The following is a 17,339-nucleotide window of genomic DNA, read 5'->3' on the forward strand; positions in this document are numbered from 1 at the left end:
ATACCAGAATGTTGGAAGATTCAGAACAGACCCAAGAAAGAACTTCTTCAAACAGCACATAGTTAAACCATGGAATTTGGCCCTACAAGAGGTCATGAAGACCACCAACCTGAATGGCTTTAAAAGAGGATCAGACAAATTCAAGGAAGATGTGGCTTCTAGCCATAATGGCTATCAGAGGCAAGATGCCTCTGAGTACCACTTGCTGGCAATGACAGTTGTGGAGAGTGCTGTTGCTTCCAACAAGGTGTCTAGTAGGCCACTATAAACAGAATGTTGGACTAGATGGGCCTTTGGCCTGACTTAGCACTGATCTCCTCCTCCTTTTAGAATGTTTTTATTTCAATAACAGTGCAGAATACAATATATACAGAGCAGTCATACAATTCATACCCAAGCAATGTCCTTCTTATGTTCTTAATGCATGTGCTGATACCCAGATGCTTTTAAAACTGAGGTAGTTTAAAAGGTAATTGGGGTATGGGCGGGCATGAGTTGAAGGGGCAACTCTCAAATTAATTCAGATATTGTGTTTGTGTGTGTGCAAGCACACACCTATGGATCGTACCTGATGCACTCTAGGTTCTTTAGCCTACAGCTCTGATTGTGAAAATCCCCCAGTTGTGATGATAAAGTAAATGTGCCTTCCCTCAGTATTCACAGGTTCCTATGACAACCGGAGTTAGCCAGCAGTGGCCTGGCAGTGAATCCTACTGACTGAATGCCAGATTTTCAAGTTCCATCTCTCCCTACTGCTATGTTGACGTCCCAAGTAACTCCCAAGTATTCAGAATATGGCAATACTGCATAAAAGTGTCTAAAGGGTAGTACAAATAAATTATTTGGGGGAAATGTATGCATAATACACCCATCTGCATCTGCTGAAATTCTCACTTAGCTTACTGATAGATCACAATTACTTAAGTACTTGTCAATTACACAAATCCTCAGGGAGATGAGCCAAATCTCTACCATAGAAGGAATGAATATGCAGCACATTATTTTTTAAAGGAACAGAGACTTCTGTACTGCACTTGTCAAACCTGACCATTTTCCTCCAGACCAGAAAGCAGCAATCAATAACGGCAAATGACAATGACTTCATCTGCAAGGCATATGGCCAAAGGCAGGCATGGCGAGGTTATGATGCACTCTTCATTGTGACACCATTTCAAAACTATGCTTTCCGTTTCTCCAGATCACTTATTTTGTGTAGAGATTCTTCATGCTGCTTTTCTCTTTCCTGTCACAGAGACATTCTTTTATGCATAGGCGGAATTATCAAAAGGACTGCTTATAATTTCAGTTAAAAATAGATCCTTTAAATATTGTGGCTGATGAGAAGGTTGAAAGAATGTAGCAGGAAAATGAAATTAGCTCAGCACATAAACCATATTCTCATGCCGTGGCTTTTCGAGCAGTGACTTTTTTGGAGTGGCAGCAAATGCCTGTAATATTTTCCAGTTCTGAGTATTCCCCTCTCTGGGGCCACCTGGGATCAAAGCAATTCTTCCCCCTCCTGCGGTCTCAGCTAACTCCATTAACTCTAATTACAAACACTTCTGTTATACTAACCAGATTTTATGGCTTCCAAAGGTTGAGCCTCATAGGGAGCGAGAAAGTACACACGGTCTGGATGGTTCCTTCATTATGATGGCCATACTGTACATTAACCTTTCTAAAAAAAATAGGTAGCTCTGAACTGGAATCACTTTGTTTTTAACTGATGCAATAAAACGACACTTTAATTTTAACCTGAAGTGCCCGGCATCATATGTGTGCTTGGGAGATTCAGTGAGGTGAATTTGAGAGTGACGGAGAACATTTTGCCATTAGCCAGAAGGTTAAAAAAACAAAATGAAAAAGTGGGTCTCACTACTTATTCATGCTGCTGACATGCAGCTCTTGAAACACAATAACCTCAAGTGTGCCCCTGTACGTACACTCTATCAAAGAAAATGCACTGAGTGCTCCCCACTCATGATGTTGTCATTGTTTCAGGCTTCTTAGCAACCTTCCACCTCTCTTCAGGTGTTACACCTGAGCAGGGAATTCCCGACACGAGTAGGGGGTGTCATGGGGCGCATGTGACCCTTGCCATCAATGTCCCTGCATGCACTAGACGTCCCATCAAGGATTCGAAACATGTTCACTCAAATGCTCCCTTCACATGTCCCCCTACACGCCTATCAGGTGGAGCTGGCTCATGGGGCTAGCAAGCCACCACCAAGGATTTGACATTCCAAAGAAGTTCTAAGTAATTGTGTTCCTTTCCCTCCCGTACAATACAGCAGTGATTGAGCTGCTTTGCACACAGCTGCCAGGGGAGAGATGAGTGGCAGCTGGCAACTGGCAAGGGCAGTGAGGGCAGTAAAGGAAGACAGTTGCAAAGAGCCTGAGGCGCCACTTAGCTCTCTGGATCTACACTGGAACTCTGTAGAGCTGCGTGTGCATACACAACTGTTGTCGAGGTAGACTGCATTATTTAACAGACACTGTTACAATATAGAGATCCTCAGTCACTTTGGTGTTGTGATGCACATGTTTATTTCAAAGCTGCAAAATAGCATGGGATTTATAACTGAGCAGAAGCTTAAAAAGTCTGGGCAGGAAATGGAACACTATAACTTTTGAAGAGATCTTGAGACAGACCTTTCCAAACTTTACATGTTGGTGACACACTTTTTAGAAATGCATCATTTCACAACACAGTAATTCAGTTCTACTAGCAAACTGGAGGTTAAACTAACCCCCTTCCGGCCCTGGGAAGATCGCATGGAATGTTAGCGCGAAACACCTATTCACTGCAGCCAACACACTAACATGCGGCAACACACAGTTTGGAAAGCTCTGTCATAGGACATGGTTGGGGTTTAAACACCACAAGAATGTGAGTGGTCTGCTACAAAACAAATACAGTGGTACCTTGGTTCCCAAAGTTAATCTGTTCTGGAAGTCTATTCCAAAACCAAAGCGTTCTAAAACCAAGGCGTGCTTCCCCATAGAAAGTAATGTAAAATGGATTAATCCATTCCAGACTTTTAAAAACAACCCCTAAAAGCAATTTAACATGAATTTTACTAACTAATGAGACCATTGATCCATAAAATGAAAGCAATAATCAATGTACTGTACTATAAAATAAATAAGACAGTATTGTAGATGATAAAAATTAAAATCATTATTTTTTCTTACATGCACTGATGATAGTCATTGTTTGGATGGGGGGGCTTTTATCTATTTCTGCAGTCACACAATCAATCAATAAGTAGCTGGACTGTGTTCCACACAGTCACAAAAACAAGTCACAAAAACAAAGTCACAAGGCAGTCTCATAAAACGAAGAACAAGTCACAGTCAAAAAAACAAAAAAGCCACATAAACAAAAACACAAAAAATAGCAAAAACAAAAGCTCCAAATATCACCTCTGGGTTGCGTGGGTGCTTGGGACAGCCTACAGACTCAACAGGAAGCCTCTGATTAGCAACGGGGGAATCAATTTACAAACAGAACACACTCAACAGGAAGCGGAACATGTTCAGGTTCTAAGGCAAAGTTCACAAACCGGAACACCTACTTCTGGGTTTGCAGTGTTCTGTTTCCAAGTTGTTCATAAACTATGCTGTTCTAAAACCAAGGTACCACTGTACAGTAGTATGGTAGTGGTGAGGGTGGTGGTGGTGGTTATTATGACATTTATATGCCACCTTTTCTCCAAGAAGCTTCTCTCCCTCTCCATCTCCCCCCCTCAACAACCCTGTGAGGTAGGTGGGACTCAGAGGTGGTGACTAGCCCAAGGTCACTCAGCCAGCTTAATGGTCTCTGAGGTCAGAGTCCAGCAAGCTAACCATTTATCTACACTGGCTCTGTTGTTTCTGAAATGCCTGATTATGATCTTACATTGCTGCTGAGAAGTGGGTAACTGTATTCTGCACGAGCTATTGTTAGTCTCCGAGGACTCTTCATTGTTACCTATGTCTGACCATGTAGTGGTCAGACATAGGTAACAATGCCTATATCTCAGTTTAGCCTATATGAGAGGTAGTCCCCCCCATTCTGGTGCTGATATATAGGCCATGAAGAGGAGCCAAAAGCATGGCAAATTTGGATATGACTTCCAGAATTCTTAGGATAAGATTATGTATTATTGAAACTACAATATTCAATCCACATTCCACTTTTTGCTGGAGGAGAGAAGGCGATTTCTAAAGTATTCATGCCAGCTTAATCAAGAATATTTTCATTATGGCCACCTATGTATCAAGCATGCGTAGTTAGGCATTCTCAGAGGCTCTCCTCCATAAGTAAAAGGCTGTCATTTGTTCTCCTGAAAATGCTCATGCATTGAGGACAAGACCCACCACAGAAACATCAGTCATAGCCTGGGAACTGTCCACTACTAAATTCATGCAACTACTTGCAGAACAACAAAAATACATTTATTTGTATGTAACTCTGTAGAGAAACACCAGACACCTCCTTGAAGTCATAAAGTTTGTTCATGTATAATCGATGATGGACAACAGCCTTCTGCTTGGGGAGTTCTGCTCCTCCCCTCATTTGAACGAAGAGGTACATCCCTGCAAGAATTCTGCCATATGGGTCTGCTGTTTATATATAGCTGGATTCAAGTTTGCACTTGCAAGTTGTGCATTGAATTCCAGTGCTCAACGGACAGCATTTTCAAGCGCAATCTCTACTTTCAGTGTGATGTACAGTGGTACCTTGGGTTACATATGCTTCAGGTTACATATGCTTCAGGTTACATACTCTGCTAACCCAGAAATAGTACCTCAGGTTAAGAACTTTGCTTCAGGATGAGAACAGAAATCGTGCAGCGGTGGCGCAGCGGCAGCAGGAGGCCCCATTAGCTAAAGTGGTGCTTCAGGTTAAGAACAGTTTCAGGTTAAGTCCGGACGTCCGGAACGAATTAAGTACTTAACCTGAGGTACCACTGTAATTTGAGGAGTGGAAATATTACATACCATTTATATAATGGCCAACTCAGTTTTGTAACTTATGGAAAATTTGGTGATTTGTTTGTTTGTTTGGCATTCCTCCCTTTTGGTAGGTTTGCCTTTCATCTGTAATATGAAACATTTGCTGGCATTGGTTCATGCATTGTCCTACTGGTGGATTTCAGCATTACTGTAAGAGACAACTGCTCTCGCTTTTCATTTAGCTATGACAAGAATTGTCCTCTGCAGCTAACTTGGTGGAATGTTGACTGTCTGAACCCTTGCCAAAGAGTACAGATAAATGGTGTGGTGGCTGAAAAACAAGGCATAATATATTTTGCATAGTGTCAAGAAAATTAACAGGATGTCCCTGGCTGGCTCATTTGTAAAGACTGAGACAATCCCTGCTGACAAGCTTGATCGGTTACTTATCCAAAACTATGCCATTTGTTGGTTCATTCTCTCTCTCAGACTTGAAAGCACAAGTGAAAAGATACTCCAAGAATAATAGTAACTCAGATGCATCCCTTTTCACTATGAAACCAGTCCAGCAAGGTTTTAAGACTAAGCATAAAATGGAAGAATGTGTTCAGTAGCCTTTTTTTAAAAAAAAAAAAGTCAATTTCTATTTATTGATCATATTTGCATCCTGTCCTTCCTCCAAGAAGCTGAGGGTGAACAGGGCCATCATTTTTATACCCATGGCCATTCTGTTAAGCTTAGGCCAAGAGCCAGTGACTTGTCCAAAAATACCCTATGTGCTTTCTTAGAGCTGGCCCAAGACGTTTTCCAGCCTATTTATTGATCATATTTGCATCCTGTCCTTCCTCCAAGAAGCTGAGGGTGAACAGGGCCATCATTTTTATACCCATGGCCATTCTGTTAAGCTTAGGCCAAGAGCCAGTGACTTGTCCAAAAATACCCTATGTGCTTTCTTAGAGCTGGCCCAAGACGTTTTCCAGCCTGAGGCAAAGTAGCAAATGGCATCTCCCATCCCATGTCAAAACAAAGAGTACCCAAACCCACCTCTAGTTATTTTGGCACCTGAGGCAGAAAAGCCCATGAGCACCTAGTCCTTGGACTAAAACTGTCATGACTCCCAAAACTAACTGACATAGTTGTAAGTTCTGTGACTGAGCAAGAATTTGAATCCTGGGCCATATTTGCACCATACATAAGTATTCATATACCACTTTAACAATCCCTTTAACAGGCATGACTTCCAGGGAGTCCTGGAAACAGTTTGATAAGGGCAGTGAGAGTTGTTAGGAGACCCTTCAGAGAACTAAAATTACACAGAGTTCCCCGAGAAGAGAGATTTATTATTAAGACACTTTGGATTTATAGCTGTATGAGGGGAATAGATGTGTCCTAACAACTATCAGCACCCTTCATAATTACACTTCCCAGAATTCTTTGGGGGAAGCCATGACAGTTAAAATGGTATTTAAGAGATCTTTCAATGTATGGTGCAGAGGTCGTCCATGTCTCTTTAGTCCATAAAACTAAACTATATCCATTCCACACAGGAACAGAACTTTAACGAAGCAGAAAAGACAAGCAAAAGCACAAATTAAATAATTTGTGAATTGTCCTTAAAAGCTAGTTAATAAGGGTTGTTTTATCATGCATTTCAAGAGACATAGTATTTTGAATGAAAGAATGCTATTAATCAAACAGAGAAGCAACAGAAAAAAATAGTCTTTATTGTGCTATTTAGTCTCTGAAACTGGGAATAGTAAAAATTCCTAGAAGTCGAATAGGAACATGCAAACTGGTTGTGCAAAGTAATAAAGGGGCTATTCAAAATCCTGGTGCATTATGCTCTAGGTGCCCTTATGTATGGGGTGGTTTTGCCTGGTGGTACCAGGCACAAAATCCTTGTTGGTGTTGGCAGCGGAACCAGCAGAGCTGCCATTTCTCGGTTTCAGTACCCATGGGTCATGTTGTGGGTTACCTTGGGTCCTATACTAGGATGGGATATTAACTCTTATCCCTGATGTTGAAGAAACAGAGAAGGTAGCGACAGACCCACATATCTGAGCACAAATTCACTATTGACCTTTATGTGAGCAGGTGCAATCTTAACTTATTCCTTAGCACTTAAGGAAACGGTCCTAGTGTGCAACTTGTGTGGGTGAGGGACTCAGAAGAATCAGAAGAATAAAACATTCTGCCAGATTGGCACTTAAATTTGTTGTGATATGTTTGCAGCAGGTGAAAGTCACCAGAACAATTTTCTCTTCCAAAGGTCATAGGATAAGGCAAATATCACATGTTATCTGCTAGCGAAGTCTCAGAAACAGGCTTATTGATTAAACTATCTGGATTCCTTACAAAGTATAATTGGCTCTTCAGAGGCTTTATTGCCTTGATTACCTGTGACATGATTATATTCAGAGTAAAAACATTCCCTTACAGTTGGATTTATTTTTATTTTTTTTTAAAAAAAGAATTCCATGTTTTGACAACAGGGATCCTTGATACAATTAACATATGGTAACACTGGCAACAACTCCAGAGGACTGTCAGGATGCTGTCAGCGGCTCCTAGCTGTTTGCCCAGGAAAGTATAAAGACAAGGAAAAGTTTCTTACAGTCCTTTTTTATTTCAATCTTTACAGAGAGAGGCTGTAGAACCCAGCCTATTGGATAATGGCATTGTCCCAAGTGAATCTCCACCTCCCCTCTCTCCCACTTCTTCATTTGTCATCATCATCATCATCACCTCCTCTATGGGTGCTGCTAAGTCCCCTCTGTCTTTGAGCTCTTTGCTCTCCTACTTTTAAGGCCCACCAGGTTCTGGGAGATGGTGGTTCTGGAATGCTTTCTAATGACAACGTATCAGTCAGCTGCTCTGGCTCTCCCATGATTTCCCAACTTTCCCCCTCATCTACCTCTGAGCTGTGACCTCCCTCAAACCCCTATTGTAAATCTATACTGTCTTCCTCTTCCTCATCTCTGGAAGGGTCAGGATGCGGAGGCCATCTCCACCATTCCTCCTCTGCCCAGTCTCTGACAGGGATCCTGGGTGCCCAGGCACCCATAATTTTTTTGCTGTGGGTGCCTGGCCTCTGTGCCCCACCACACCACCGCCTTACCTCTGGTGCTCCAGCACTGCGTCAGTGACAGGGGTCTTGGGGGGCCTGCTGTGGCCATGGCCATCCTTCCAGGGCACGCATGCTGTGCATCCACAGTCTGGTGCCCAGGTTGGCACTACTGTTAGATAGCATTCTTTTTCAGCACTTGCCTCTACCAACCCCTTGCTTACTTTTTAAAAATGCAAACTGCTCAGCTAGTGATATGAAGGTGTATTAAAAAAAGAAAAACAAAGAATAGAATCAGTTCATGCAGACTGTAAGTATGTCTCATTGTTCCTGAAGAATAAGTAACAACACTTGGCAAAGAGTCACTGGGTAGCAAAGTTTCCACTGTGTTCCTGCTCCATGTTATTCATTCTAGGAAGTGATGGGTGAATATCAGTTGCCACTGTGATTTTTTACCCATCCAGACTGCAAGCAGCAGTTGTGTAGGTAGGTGTCAGATATAATCTTGCTGTAAAAATGTTATACATCTCCACTGGGAGGCTGGCCTTACCCTTTCATAACTGTGGCATGAGGACCATTATAATTTCCCACACAACTCTCTAGACTAGTTAACAGAGGAGATATTTTTCTCAGCTGTTGCAAGCATTTTGTCCCAGGCAAGCATCCTGTTAGCAGTTTGTGCAACTGCTTTCTAGCATTATTTGTGCATTTATGTTACAAATCGTAATGTTCAAGTCAAGTTTTAGCCAGCAGGAGGTTGGGGAGCGGTTTTCAAAATTCACAGAAATGACATCAAAGTGGGGAACAGCTCAATGCTAAAGCATTTTCAGAACTAAAAGTAATGTTTTCTGGGGTTTTACTTAGCAGCATAAAAGTTAATCAGAAGTTGTTGACTAGACTCTTCAGAATTCTGTTTTGTTGGCCGATGCTAATGAGAAAAACATTTGGGAATGAGGGTCATTCTAATTTGACATGTTCTCATATTCCTTAAGAATTTTTATTTCACATACATTAGCAGGCCTGTGTAGCAGCTGGATTAGTACAATACGCTGGTGTCAGTGTGAGCTACAAAGTCACGAATTTGTAAACTATGAGAGATTTACATAATAGGCCATATTGCTTGTCTCCCAGACATTTTAACACACTGAGTAAATATCACACACAGGTCATAAATTCTGGACACATAAGAAACACTTATTTACTTGATAAACAATAACTGGCCCAAAGACAACAATTTATATGCCATTGAGACTAGAAGATAAAGAGACATGGTGGGTTGGAATTGGAGTGATAGTGGAATATATGCTTAGTTTTGATTTCAAATATCTTGCCTAGTCAGGTCTCTGAAAAGAATGATTCTAGCATTCATACACATCCCAGGAGAGAAAATGATCAGGACAGCGGTAAATCTCATACACTGTTTCTTGCCATCACATTCTGGCATATGTCGTTGAAACATGCAAATATGTGGTTCAGAGAAATGTATCCAGCTTGCAATCGTTTATCCACTGCCCACCCCCATACTTGTTTATGCTCCATTTGTCTGAGACAGATTCAGTACTCATGTCTGGCCTAGTTCTCAGAAACAACAGATGAGGGTGCTAACTTGTGCCTAGGCTGTACCACTTCATAGTGCAGGTGGGAATACTCCAGGGATGTTTGAGATTTATTTTGGTCCACATTTATTTTGGTCCACCAACCTGATTCACACTTCCAATAACAGTACATGGATCAAAGCACAGTTATCCTTCAGGTTTCACATGGGCTCAAATTTTCTGATATGATTCTCAGCCCCTGAAACATGTCAAAATGCATATAGAAATGTGCATTTTAGAATACAACACATGCAAGAAATGTGCATCTTGAGGTAAAATGCATACAGAAAAGGCATGTTTTAAGATTATATATGTACAAAAATGCAAAATTTCAAACATCAAAAAAGGATTTTGAGACAGATGCAAAAGTGGAGTGGAACTGACATATGAATGAACACTTAAAAAGTTGATTCAGACTAGAAATGGACTGCTCATCCCCAGCCTGCTCCGATAATATATCCCCCCCCTCGCTTTCTCTCTCTTTTTCAAAACTGAAGTTCTGCTGGCTTGCTTATTATTCAGACTCCCTATAACCCAATACCAGCTTTATACAGGGTTCTTTTTTACACTCTTTGAATTATTAGAAGCAACCATGAGTGAAGGAAATCGTCGCCGTCGTCATTATATCCTAAATTTCCAACAAGACTATAATATGGGATCCCTGCCACCGTACTATAAACCTCAGCATATCTTTTTCTATTGTACATGCACAAACAATTTTTTTTGTACTGTAGGGAATTTATTTTTATTTATTTATTTGTATGGGGGGGGGGGAATTACAGACCTGCAGTCTGCAATGACTTGCAGCACAGGAATAGGGAAAGCAAGGCACCCAAACAATTTCTTACCATGCTGAGATTCTAGGCCACATTTCCCTACACATTTGACACCATTTGGCAATCTTTCCAACACAACAGGGATAGGCTACTGCTGTCTGTTGCTGACTACTTACCTACAGAAGGAGAGGCAGCAGGGTTTCAGCTAGACTAGGAGCAGATGAGATAAAAGAGTGGGACCTCAGGGGAAGGAAACAAGAGGCAGAAGTGGCCAAGTCCCCTGCTTCTGGACTAATAGTTTCTCTTCACACACCCTTTCAATACAGTGGTACCTCAGGTTACATATGCTTCAGGTTACATACGCTTCAGGTTACAGACTCCGCTCACCCAGAAATAGTGCTTCAGGTTAAGAACTTTGCTTCAGGATGAGAACAGTAATCTTGCTCCAGCGGTGCAGTGGCAGCAGAAGGCCCCATTACCTAAAGTGGTGCTTCAGGTTAAGAACAATTTCAGGTTAAGAACGGACCTCCGGAACGGATTAAATACTTAACCCGAGGTACCACTGTACTGTCTTACTGCAACACCATAAAGGTAAAGGTAAAGGGACCCCTGACCATTAGGTCCATTCGTGATTGACTCTGAGGTTGCGGCGCTCATCTCACTTTATTGGCTGAGGGAGCCGGCGTACAGCTTCCAGGTCATGACTAAGACGCTTCTGGTGAACCAGAGCAGCACGCGGAAACGCCGTTTACATTCCCGCCGGAGCGGTACCTATTTATCTACTTGCACTTTGATGTGCTTTCGAACTGCAACACCATAGAGCTTTCCAAATCAATTGTTTTATTATGTGCCACTGTGCCATTCTTTGTTGTGGTGGTGGTTGCTTGTTTCTTTTCACTATTGCTTACTATCTTTTTTTAGGGATTGGCTTTTGCTATTTGTTATTTTAGCCACTTGGATTTCTTGAGAGCCAGTGTGGTGTAGTGGTTAAGAGTGGTAGTCACGTAATCTGGGGAACCGGGTTCGCGTCTCCACTCCTCCACATGCAGCTGCTGGGTGACCTTGGGCTAGTCACACTTCTCTGAAGTCTCTCAGCCCCACTCACCTCACAGAGTGTTTGTTGTGGGGGAGGAAGGGAAAGGAGAATGTTAGCTGCTTTGAGACTCTTTAAAGGGAGTGAAAGGCGGGATATCAAATCCAAACTCTTCTTCTTCTTCTTCTTTCTGAAGATAAAGTAGGATTTTAAAAAATTGAATAAATCTTTACGACCACATTTCCATACACATTCCTATCATTTTGTAAATACTTATGTGTTAAGGAGAAATGATTCAGATGTTTCTCCCCACACTCCCCCCCTTTTTTTGCAAGAAGACTTTTTGTTTTCTTGAGTGATTTTGAAACTTCAAAAACATATAGTCTGTCTAGTGGTAAATCTGGCCTTGGCACAAAAAAGCCCACTTCTGCATAACTATAGAGGTCCCAGTGACACCAAGAGAAAGAAGTGGTCTCTGAAAATACTCAGCACCCATCATACATACAAACCAGGCCCTTCTATCTGCACAAAAGAAGGGAATATCCTCACACATAGGAAAGTCCTGAGGTTTGCAGAAGTACAGAGAAATCTTTGGGTGGGAGGAGAACCTTCACTTTCCAGCATTGTGTTATATGCTCCACTTGTATCCAAAAGCTATAATAAACCTGTGTGCAGTGCAATGAAAAGCAAGAAGCTTGAAAGATGTGAGTAAATTAAAGGCTTTTTAAAAGGATCTTCTTTCCTCGGGACTCTAGCTATTAAGCACAGGGAGTGTGGAGGCCACCCAAAACTGAAAGCTGCGTATCCAGAAACATCAAAGTCCCGTACAAAACTCTATAAAAGTTTCAGTTTTGAATTCAAAGGCCACTCTTTTGGATTTCAAAAAGTCTATACCCAGAAATCCCGTTAAAGTTAATAGGGCTTGTGATGGGGACCCTTCATATGTGAACCTCTAACCTGGCAACCAGCCACCCAGAAAGTTTCCTGTGGCTTCCCGTTGAACCATGGCTGCTCAGGAGCACTGGCAGAGGATACATTTCTGATGGAATACTGCCACTGGATGGACTCTGTTTCCTGTCATACTTCCTTTGGCCCTCTGGATGCTGCTGAACTGCAACTTCCCTTGTCCCTGGCCATTGGCCATGCTTGCTGGGGCTGCAATGTGGGTTTTCCCAGAAAACAATTGAATTCAAAATATTCTGATGCCCAAAATCAACTGACATCTCTTTCAGGATGTCTATATGAGTTATATTTAGTAAACAAAATTTAAAAGAAGTATGGCATGCTAATTTTATATGCCATGTAAATATCTCAAAGGTTTTTTAATAGGAAAAAATAGTAAAATTGAAATATTACATTAGAAAAACAAAACCCAGTAAAGCTCATCTGGTGTAGTTTAGATGTTCTATTCAAAAAATTCAAGGCTTTACTTTGAAATTATTTTCGCTGGAGCATTTGTAAATTTTAAGGGGGGAAAATGAAGACATTGAAAGTCTAAATGCACTAATTTCAGCTTGCATGGAGAACCCTCTAAGGATACTCATCTTTAAAAGGATAATTATAACTTTCATTTTAGGTTTGGCTGGTAATAGCTTCCTTTACACATAATGCAAAACTATGGTTTCATATTATGTGAACAAGCCTCTCTCCTCTTTTCTTCTTGTATGGCTATGAAAATATAGGAAGTTTTCACTTCCTTTTTAAGCTGTTACTCATTCCAAACAAAGGGTGGCTATTCTTAATTGTGGTTTAGGATAGGGAACCTGTGGCCCTCCAGATATTGCTGGACTACAACTCCCATCATCCTTTATCATGATGGCTGTCAACAACATCTAGAGCAGTGTTTCCCAACCTTGGGCCTCCAGCTGTTTTTGGACTACAACTCCCATCATCCCTAGCTAGCAAGACCAGTGGTCAGGGATGATGGGAATTGTAGTCATCCCTGACCACTGGTCTTGCTAGCTAGGGATGATGGGAGTTGTAGTCCAAAAACAGCTGGAGGCCCAAGGTTGGGAAACACTGATCTAGAGGGCCACAGATTGCCCAATTTACATTGATTTACGATATTGTTCCGGGGCCAGACACAAGAATATATCACAGCTATTGGGAAATAGCAACGAACACTTCTGGAAACCTCTTCACAGGAGGATAGGGGAATGGGGAGCAGAAGAACCTGCGTGTGACCATTAAACAATCATTTTATATTACATCCCAATCAGATCATTGTATCTATTCTAATTTCCCAGTCAGACTTGTTCATTCACCATGTTATTAATTAATTTTATGAAATGACAACATATGAAAATGGAAAATTTTCCATCTGCAGTTATTGCAGTAGAAAAGCTTCTAGAAAAGTTCCACTTTCAGGGCAGGGGACTTACAGAAAAAAATCAGCCCAATATCTCTGGTTGTAGACATTATCGCCATTCAAGAGAGCTTAGGCCTGAAACATGGTTTCAAATAATTTTTTTACTTCCCAGTTAAATTTATTATGGATTACAGAGCTATGAGTACAGCACAAAGTATATATGAAATAGGGACACTTTGTGTGCCCCTCTAAGCAAATGAAAGTTGTATGCTCACTCACAGAGATTCTAGCAGTTGAATTCCACTTCATTGACAAAATCTACTTAACCCTATCAAATGCTTTTTTAGCACTGAGAAATAAGGGGGCCTCTCATCCTCTGATCCCTTTAAAAAATATTTGTGACGAGTTGTGTTTTGATGAACTATATATGCTCCTAATCAACATATATATTATTTACAAAATTTAACCAAGTTTAAAGACCACATTTTAAATTTCTGATTTAACTTGGAAATGGATTAATAAAATTCGGTCAAAATCAGGTCAACAAAATCGAGCTTAAAAAGGAGTCTTATTATTTTCATATTATGAGTAGCTCATGTCATCTCTTCCTTCGTGACAGGTCCTGCCAGAGTTCAACATCTTCTGACAAAAGCCTGGCACTAAGTGATGATCTTTAAAACTGTTTAAATATAATTCACATTTGACTTGTCTGGTTTTTAAAATGCCTTACTTCACGAATCCCTGGTGATTTCTTTTATACAAGTTGCACAACTACCTGACCTTTTCCTTTCCTTTCCTCTTCTTTGTTTCAGCATATTGGCTGGAAAATGACCTGTCTTATTGACCTTTCAAATTTAAAAGATCCATTGTCTCAGGTATCTCAAAGGTTTTCCCATTTTATGTCTTCCAACTTACATAAAGACAGTATAGCTGCTTCCTTCCTTTTTAAAATGGATTGCACACTCTAGCTGAAGCGGTTTTCTTATGTTAGTCCATGAATATGCTGAACATTTTAACATTCACCTGTTGGTGAGCACACTATGATATGTTTAGCTATTGAGTATCCAACTAGATTATACTCAGAGTAAACTCACTGAAGTCAGTGGACCTACTCTATGTATTACTTAGTTGGATTCATGTCATTGTCTTACAAGAGATCAATTATTTAGTATTGTTTGATTTTCTGATTGGATAATAACAATCCTGCATAGGTGAAAGGCAAAAAAAATGGGCCACACAGTCAGCATACAGAATCGGCTATTTTGTTCAATGGCAACTTTTATGTCATTTTGGTCCACTTGGCTTAGGACCAAACACATGGTCACAATATAAAGCTAAGCCTGCAATAAGCCATTGGAAACAAGGGTTTTAGCATATGTAAATCTGTATTGGATATAATCTATTAACAGACCATAGTCATATATTTGTTTGGAACAAACAAAATCACTATTTTAGAAGTGACAGCAAATAGAATAAGGCAACACTTTCATTTGAAAAAATGACTGCTTCTCAATCTACCTTGTAAAAAATAAATAAAATCCAATAACATGAGAAAGTCAGGTTATATATGCATTGAAGGGCCAGGTCAGTTGCAGGATCTAACATCCATTGCTCTAGACCTCAGGAACTTCTATATCATTTTCCCTTTCCAATTGTGAAGCTAATGAAGCACTTGAAATTACAATCATTTGGTATTGTTCGTTTTCTTTTCTTTCTTTCTATTTAAACACAGTATTTATAATGCTGAGCTGCCCATTACATTAGCATTTCTGTAAAGTTTAACAACCCTGTTTTTCTGATTTCTGTTTATTGATTGAGCAGAAGCAATGCTGTTAAATCATGCTTTTTAAAACACAGAGACATACACTCACACACACATGTATACAACGAAATGCTAACTGGCATCTATCCATACTGGCAAGAATTGTGGTGTGTTCAGCAGTTTGTCTGATTTGTACCATTGCCAGTTGCCAAACTTTTTGTCATTTGCTTTAATATAGCATTTGTCCCTTTAATATTTTTTCCCTCTTCCATAAAAAGATTTTTTTTTATTTTGCTCAGTAGGGCTATAATTCGAAGGTATAATTAGCATCTTGTTAATTGTCAATAATTAAACATGTCATTCAAAGAGCTCTTGCAAAGGGCATGCAATTCATTTAACAGAATTTCCTCAGGCTTGTGTTATAAAGCCCCTAATGAACAGAGAAAGGAGCAGGAATGGATGTAATGATATGAATTAAAAATGGGAACGCAGATAAACAATCTAAATATAAATCAACTAGGCCAATTGCTAAGAAGCGGACAAAAATATAAGCCATGATCAATGTTATAAATGCTATTTCATCACACACAAAACCCCAACATCCTCAGGCCTCAATATGAATGCCTGTTTTGGACTCCAAAAAAGAGAAAGCTTTGGGCCTCCATTTGAGACACAAGACATAGATGCAATATGTAAAGGCAGTATTGCACCCAGTCTTTTTGTGAGAAAAGAGTTTACTCCCACCTTCCACTGATATAGCTGGTGATGGAAGGAGTGATACACATAGATATAGGAGAATAATGGACAGAAATAAATTCTAAATATTGGACTTTCTGGTTCCTAAATAAAAAATACAAAACCCTTTCCCCAGGTGAAGAGGATTTTAGCAGAATTGTGATGAGGTGGTAACAATTAAAATTAATCATAAAAACAGAAAGACCTCAGTGATCAGACAGGGATATAAGTAATCAGGCAGTCTATAAGGTATCCTAGACCCAAGTTGTTAAGAACTTTGAACCTGGCTTGATAATAATATACGAGTCTGGTAACATATGCAGTGGTACCTCGGGTTACATACGCTTCAGGTTACATATGCTTTAGGTTACAGATTCTGCTAACCCAGAAATAGAACCTCAGGTTAAGAACTTTGCTTCAGGATGAGAACAGAAATCGTGCTTCGGTGGCGTGGCAGCAGCAGGAGGCCCCATTAGCTATAATAATAATAATAATAATAATTATTATTATTATTATTATTATAATTATAATTTATTTATACCCCGCCCATCTGGCTGAGTTTCCCCAGCCACTCTGGGCGGCTCCCAATCAAGTGCTAAAAACAGTACAGCGTTACATATTAAAAACTTCCCTGAACAGGGCTGCCTTAAGATGTCTTCTGAATGTAAGGTAGTTGTTTATCTCTTTGACATCTGATGGGAGGGCAGGCGCCACTACCGAGAAGGCCCTCTGTCTGGTTCCCTGTAGCCTCACTTCTCGCAATGAGGGAACTGCCAGAAGGCCCTCGGTGCTGGATCTCAGTGTCCGGGCTGAATGATGGGGGTGGAGACGCTCCTTCAGGTATACAGAACCGAGGCCGTTTAGGGCTTTAAAGGTGAGCACCAACACTTTGAATCGTGCTCGGAAACGTACTGGGAGCGAATGCAGATCTCTCAGAACCGGTGTTATGTGGTCCCAGCGGCCACTCCCAGTCACCAGTCTAGCTGCCGCATTCTGGATTAATTGCAGTTTCCGGGTCACCTTCAAAGGTAGCCCCACGTAGAGCGTGTTGCAGTAGTCCAAGCGGGAGATAACTAGAGCATGCACCACTCTGGCGAGACAGTCCGCGGGTAGGTAGGGTATTAG

The 17,339-nt window shown here is 40.7% G+C and overlaps 1 long non-coding RNA gene across 1 annotated transcript in view; it reads left to right on the plus strand.

Moving 5' to 3' along the window:
* Window positions 1-16,681, plus strand: part of LOC309339369 — a 555,996-nt gene extending 539,315 nt beyond the window's left edge. Inside the window, exon 3 of the long non-coding RNA XR_014155247.1 lies at window positions 16,581-16,681. This is a non-coding gene — a long non-coding RNA (uncharacterized lncRNA). The remainder of the gene's footprint in view (window positions 1-16,580) is intronic.
* Window positions 16,682-17,339: the final 658 nt, after the last annotated feature.

The sequence above is a fragment of the Podarcis erhardii genome (genome assembly GCF_964252035.2).
Source record: "Podarcis erhardii genome assembly, chromosome: 3".
Classification (NCBI taxonomy): Eukaryota; Metazoa; Chordata; class Lepidosauria; order Squamata; family Lacertidae; genus Podarcis; species Podarcis erhardii.